Raw genomic sequence first — 7,268 nt, 5'->3', positions numbered from 1 at the left:
CCAACCTGCTGGACATACAGAACAGACAACAGGACGTTGAACCTATCAACAAAGACGGTAGACTCAAACTACTGGACCTGTGCCTCACAACACACTTCACATTCAACAACCAAATATATGAATAAATCAACGGCACACCCATGGACTCACCCATCTCTGGACTCATAGCAGAAGTGGTAATGCAAAGATTAGAACAAACAGTCTTACTGCAAATTCAACCCAAACTCGGGGTCAGATATGTGGAGGACACCTTTGTAATCATTAAAAACACAGAAATAGAGAACACACACCGGATCATCAACGCCACACTCACCGCAATCCGATTCACAAGAGAGAAAGAAAAGGGCAACCAACTCCCATTCCTAGACGTGACGGTACAGAGAACACCGAATGGAGAATTCACCACAAAGGTATACAGGAAAGCAACACACACAGACCAAGTCCTGATCTATGAAAGCAACCACCTCAACACACACAAAAGAAGTTGCATCAAGACACTGTTCAAAAGGGCCACAACACACTGCAGTACACAGAACTGCAAAAAAAGGAAGAATGTATCCACCAAAAACGGATTCCCCCCGCAATTTCATTAGGGATTGTCTGTATGGATTTGTTATACGACTGTCCTCTGATTTGATGAGGGCCGTGCAGATGATATGGTTTATATGGAGTTCATTAAGGTCTTTGACAAGGTCCCACACGGAAGGCTGGTCCAAAAGGGAAGATCCCATGGGATCCAAGGTCAGTTGGTAAATTGGCTCCACACGTGGTGGAGGGTTGGTTTTGTGACTGAAAGCTTTTGCCCAGCGGATGTACCACAGGGATCTGTGCAGGAGCCATTGCTGTTCATTATGGACATTAATCACTCGGATGTGAAAGCAGACGGTAACATTAGTAGGTTTGCCGATAACATGAAAGGTGAGGGTGTTGTCCACAGTGAGGGGGATGGACTCAGGCTGCAGTCTGATATCGATCAGATGATAAACTGAGCAGAGTAATGGCAGACAGAGTTTACTTCTGGTCACTGTGAGGTAATGCACTGTGGGAAGTCTAATAAATGAATGATATACATCATGAATGTTAGGTCCTCCTGGAGTACTGAGGAATACAGGGACATTGGTGGGCAACTCCCTGGATGTCTGAAGGTGTCAGCACAGGTAGACAGGGTGGGGAATACACCTGAACTGGGAACAGGAGGGGGACCCACATCCTGGTGGGGAATGTTGCTGGAGCTGCTCGAGAGGATTTAAACTTGTCTGGCAGGGCCGTGTGACCCCCAAAGAGTCATAAGGCCAGAAAGAAAGTTGAGGCTGGTAAATAGGTTCAACAGAGCAATATAAATAGACAAGGCAGGCAAGAACATAGCAGACAATTATGGAAAAGTGGTGGATTAAACTGCAGTTATTTCAATGCAAAAGGCCAAACAGATAAGTTAGATGAACCCAGAGCATGGATGGGAACATGGGATTGGGATCCCATAGATATTACAGAAACACAGCTGAGGGAGCAACAGGACCAGCAGCTCAATGTTCCAGAGACAGATGCTACAGGAAGGAGAGAACAGGAGGCAAAACAGGAGGAGAGCTGGTGGGTTTGATTGGGTGAAACATCCCAGCAGTAACTAGAGGGAGGATTCATGTAGGATCACCCAGTTAAATGATATTAGTGGAACTGAGGAATAAAAATTGGTCATTAGTTTTCTACGGTCAGACTACAGCGATAGGCAAAGGGAGATGAAGGAGCAAATATGTCAGGAGATTTCAGACATCTCTTAGAATAATAGGGTTGTAATGATAGGGGATCTTAACCGTTCCAAACCTGGACTGGGATTGTTACTAAGTTAAGCATTTGGTTAGAAGGAATTTGTTAAGTGTGTTCCGAAAACTCCCAGTCATTATCTAAGTGGCCCAACTGGAGAATGGGGCCAAACCTGACCTCCCCAAGGTAGGGAACGGGACTGAGGTGTTAGTGGGGGAGCACTTTGGAAAGTTACCACAATTGTATTAGTTTGAAAATAGCGATGGAAAAGGACAGGCCTGGTCCACAAGTTAAAGTTATTCAATGTAGCAAGATAGTATTCGACATGAATTTTTAAAGTAGATCAGGGGAGAGTATTTGCAGATAAAGGGAAATCTGGCAAGTAGGAATATTTTAAAATCGAGATAAAAGGAGCGTTCAGCGCCAGTGTGTTCTTGTTAGTGTGCAGCTCAATGCTGACTGAATTAGGAAACACTGGCTGAGTTTCGAGGCTGTGGTCAAGAAAAAGGGGGTCGCATGTCAGATATAACTGGCTGCCTCAAGGGAATCCCATCAGGAGCATTGGGGCTGTAGAAATACACTTAGGATAGAAATCAGGAATGTAAAAAGGGGACACGAGATAGCGTTGGCAGAGAAAGTTAAGGAGAATCCAAAGAGACTTTACAAGTGTATTAAGAGCAAAAGAAGAGCTCGGGACAAACCCGGTCTCCTTAATAATCAATGAAGGCAACAATGTGTGAAACTACAAGATCCAAAACAAATATTTCACTTTGGAACTTACTGTGGATAAAGACTGGGGCGCTCAAGGAACTAAACAGTGTTTGGCCTGACCACTATTGGAATAATGTGTGCAATTCTGGTCTCAATGCCATTGGAAGGATGTTGTGGAACATGAAAGGGTTCAGAAGAAATGACCAAAGATGTTGCCAGGGTTGGAGGGTTTGTGCTTCAGGGAAAGGCCTGAATAGGCTGGGGCTGTTTTCACTTGAACATGGGAGGCTGAGGAGTAAACCGATAAAAGGTGTTTAAAATCATGATGGGCATCGACAGGGTCAATAGACAAGGTCATTTCCCCAGACGAGGGAAACTTTTCAAAGGAACCTCAAGAATAACTGGCTCCCGCAGAGTGGATGGAATAAGCTGCCAGAGCAAATAGTGGAGGCTGATAGAAATACATTTAAAAGGCATGTGGATGGGTGTATGAATAGCAAGGGTTCAGAGGGATATTGGCAAAATTGTGGCAAATGTGACGAGAAACGTCATGCAGGAGTTGGTCCGAAGGACCTGTTTCCGTGCTGTACATCTCTCTGACTCAACGTCTTGAAATGAGTCCACATTATAGAAAAGGAGGTGCTGGAGGTTTTAAAACACAAAGGTAGATAAATCCCCAGGACCTGATCAAATGGATCTCAGGACATTGTGGGAAGCTGGTGAAGAAATTGTAGGGCCCCTAGCAGAGATATTTGTAACTTAGAGAGCTAGGTGTGATAGGCTGTTAGACTGGAGGGTGGCATTGTGGACAGTGAAGAAGGTTTTCTGGGATTACAAAGGGATCCTGATGAAAGGTGTGAATGGCTGAAAAACTGTCGATGGAGTTCAATCTGAATAAATGCGAAGTCATGCATTTTGTACAACAAACCCGGGTAGGGCTTATACAATTAATGGCAAGACCTTCAGTAGTGTTGTAGAACAGAGGGACCTCAGGGTTCAGCTACATAATTCTTTGAAGTTTGTAACATGGAGAGACAGGATAGTTTAAAAAAAGGTTCTTGCCTCACTTGCTTTCATTGCTCAGTCCTTTGGATATAGGAGTTGGGAAATCGCATTGAGATTATACAGGCCATTGGTGAGTCCTCTTCTGGAATACTGTGTCCAGTTCTGGTCGCCCAGTTATAGGAAGGATATTATTAAGTTGGAAAGGGTTGGGAGGAGATTTACTGGGATGTGGCTGGGTACGAAAGGCTTCAGTATAAAGAAAGGCTGAATAGGTTGGTATTTTTCACTGAAACCTGAATGTTGACAGATGACCTCATAGAAGTTTATAAAATCATGAGGGGGATAGATAGAGTTAATGGGAGTTGTATTTTCCCATGGACAGGGGAGTTTCAAGACAAGGCACTACATTTTTAAGTTTAGAGGAGAGACATTTAAAAAAAAAGACTTGAGAGGCACATTGTTACACAGAGGGTGGGTTGTGTGTGAAATGAACTTCCCAAGAACCTGGGGACAATTACAATGTTTAACAGACATTTAGATTAGTACAGGAATAGGAACAGTTGGAAGGGATATGATCCAGAAACAGGCAGGTGAGATGAGATCTGTTTTAGAGTATGGTTAGCGTTAACTGAACAGTGCGGAGTGCGGTATGCCTCCAACTATGATTATAATGTTGTGTCATTATTTAAGAAAGGCTGCAAGAGAAAGCCAGGGAACTACAGACTGATGAGCGAGACATCAGGGTGGGTCAGTTGTTGGAGGTCATTCTGAGAGGTAGGCCTTACATGCATTTGGAAAGATAAGGCCTGATTACGGACAGCCAGCATGGCTTTGTGCATGGGAAAACATGTCCCACAAACTTGACTGGAGTTTGCTCAAGATGTGACCAAAATGATAGACGAAGGGGCCAAGGAATGAAAGATGGAGTTTAATTCAGTTGTTGGATTTAGTTCAGACAAACCAAGGAGGACTAACACGGGTAATGGTTGGGCCCTGAACAGTGTTGTAGAAAAGAGAGAGACCAAGGGGTGCAGTTACATTGTTCCTTTGACTGGCATCACAGGGCGACAGGGTGTTGAAAGCGGCAATTGGCACACTTGTGAGAGCATTGGTGAGAGCATTGAGTACATGAGTTGGAGATATTGGTAACTCTGTCGTAAATATTTTTCCTGGGCAGAGGAGGCCACGGGGTGACCTTATACAAGTTTATGAAACCATGTATGGTCTAAGTAAGGTGAATTGCCAAGGGTAGGTGAGTCCAAAGATAGAGGCATAAACGTGACGTGAGACAGCAAGGATTTAAAGAGGGAGCGGAGGGGCAACATTATCCACAGAGGATGGTGCATAGACGGAATGGACTGCCAGAAGAAATGGTAAAAACAAGTACAATTACAACATGGAAAAGACACTCGGGCAGGTACATGGAGAGGAGAAGGTTTGAAGGGATATGAGCCAAACACAGGCAATTCCGACTCATTCCATTCAGGAAACCTCGGCCGAAGAGTCATGCAGCACAGAAACAGACCCGATGTCTCCAGTTATTGGAGGAGGAGACTATCGAGACAAGGCATGTTGTAGAGACTGAAGCAAGTTACAGCGATACAGATGGTCATCTGGACTGGAGGTTTCAAATATGTGAAATAATTGGTGAGAGGGGAGAAGATGACAGAGATAGGAACTGTTATAGGAGTTAGAATGATTGAAGACACTGGTCCTCAATACAAGCCATAGATACAATGTTGGAGAGGGAATAGGGAACAGAAAGATCCCAGGCTGCATTACCACCCTCTCGTGGGAGGCCTGCTTTCCCCTCAGTTGTTCTGATGCTCCCTAAGAAAGCACAAGCCTGGACTGATAACTGGGAACTCCCGATGCTGTCTCATTGCAACAAAACTTGCAGCAGGCGTGCTGATTATTACTTTCTGCTCTGTGCACTGGAATGATCTTACCTGGCAGCAGGATTTATTGAAGACTCCAGACCTCCCTGACTTTGTCTTTCTGGCTGACCAACCATCATCCCAACCAGCAGTTGGCAAGTCTATTGAGTCTGGAACTTCATGATTACCTGTAGAGGACACAGAAATAGGCAGAATGGGCAATTAGACGAATGCTTTGAGGGTTACACATATAGAATGGCACTGAGCCCACAGAGATCTGGAAAATCCTGACCTGTGTTGCCTCATCTCTCTGGAGTGGAGAATTCTGTTGGCTCATGGTCTGGAGTAGCTTCAAGAGTGAGAGACGCTGACAGAGGCAGCAATTAGACCCACACAGTGAGGGATACCACATGGAAAGTTACTGAGTCACATCATCAGAATGCCGGGTCAAACAATTGTGCTGGAAGAAAGAGTTTTAATTCATGTTGCACTGGGATATACAAACTGTGAGCAGGCGAAGTGATGGCCTAGAGGCATTATTGTGTGACAATTTATCCAGAAACTCAGCAAGTGTTCTCTGGACATAGGTTCAAATCCCACCATTGCAAATGATTGAATGTGAAGTAAATGCTTCAAAAACAATGTAATTAAAAACGTGTAAATGAGTATTAAACAATTGCTGATGTTAAGAAAAATCCATCGGGTACATTCCTGTCTTTAGTGAAGTAATCTAAGGTGGGACTGGGATATCCCAGGTATTACAGAAACAACAGCTGAGGGAGGGACAGGACAGGCAGCTCAATGTTCCAGGGGACAGATGCTGCAGGAAGGACAGAAGGGGAGCTGAGAGAGGAGGAGAGCTGCTGGTTCTGATTGGGTGAAACATCACAGCAGGACTGAGAGAGGATATTCCTGCAGGATCGCCCAGTGAAGCTGTGTTCGTGGAATTAATCAATAACAATGGGTCTGCCCTTTCCTCGGATTGTTCTACAGACCCCGAGAGCCCCGCCCTCCTGCACCTTGACCTTCTCAAGATGGCGGCCCTAAGGCCCGCGCTCCTTCTTCCCTCAAACAAATGGCGGCCGTGACCCTGGGCCGCTTCCCTGATCAGAGACCGCCGCCTCCTCACCCGGGCCTGGAGGGCCGTTTTAGAGTTATTTTTAACCTGTATCCAGGAATTGTGAAATCTCTTCGCTCCTTTTTCCTAGCGACGCTCCCACACACCGGCTCTGAGCGCGACTCTCTGAAGCCGATCGCAGCCGCTGCCGGAGAAAGCAGCTCCATGTCGCTCTCTCGGTGTCCTGATCAATGTGACACTGCGCATGCTCCACATAGAATCCAAACCGCGCGTGCGTCTGAGAGTATCGGTGAGTTTATAGAGAATATTCATATCTGCACAGGATCATGGGTGAAATTTTAGTCATTAACAGTTGCTCTGTCGAGTTACAGTCATTGAGATCATTACTATGCAAATAGATTGTTCGGTCCAACTTAACCATACTAGCCAGGTATGTAAATTACCAATCGTTCTGGGAGTTTGAAAATAAGTTTCTTACTCGCATTGTGTAAACCGACCTGTGAATTATTCACGCCGACCTGTGAATTATTCTCAGCTCGTCCCCCTAAACTTTTGCAAAATCACCCATGTGTTTATCCAAGGATTGTTTAAATCTCCCTAATGTACGTTATCAGATTTACATCTCAACTATTTTGTAAAAATCTCACATTGATTCATGAGAAAGGTTGAATGCTCCACTATGTAGTGAGAATGATCAATCCTGCAAAATAGTTTGCTTTCTGACCAATCCTGAAGCGTTCACTCCCGAGAATGCTTTGGCCGCGCTCCTCACTCACTCTGGTTAGACGACCGGCTGCTGCTCGGTCCTCCTGTTCCGCCCCTTCCTCCCAATTGCGGAG

General features: G+C 45.1%; 1 long non-coding RNA gene across 1 annotated transcript in view; it reads right to left on the bottom strand.

Moving 5' to 3' along the window:
* LOC140456804 (uncharacterized) overlaps positions 1-6,614 on the bottom strand; it is an 84,691-nt gene extending 78,077 nt beyond the window's left edge. Inside the window, exons 1-2 of the long non-coding RNA XR_011953140.1 lie at positions 6,517-6,614; positions 5,424-5,539 (exon numbers count right to left, since the gene is read on the bottom strand). This is a non-coding gene — a long non-coding RNA (uncharacterized lncRNA). The remainder of the gene's footprint in view (positions 1-5,423; positions 5,540-6,516) is intronic.
* Positions 6,615-7,268: the final 654 nt, after the last annotated feature.

This window comes from Chiloscyllium punctatum, chromosome 31 (assembly GCF_047496795.1).
Source record: "Chiloscyllium punctatum isolate Juve2018m chromosome 31, sChiPun1.3, whole genome shotgun sequence".
Classification (NCBI taxonomy): Eukaryota; Metazoa; Chordata; class Chondrichthyes; order Orectolobiformes; family Hemiscylliidae; genus Chiloscyllium; species Chiloscyllium punctatum.
Note: the sequence above shows the minus strand (reverse complement) of the source record. Positions and strands in the feature narration are given on the sequence as shown.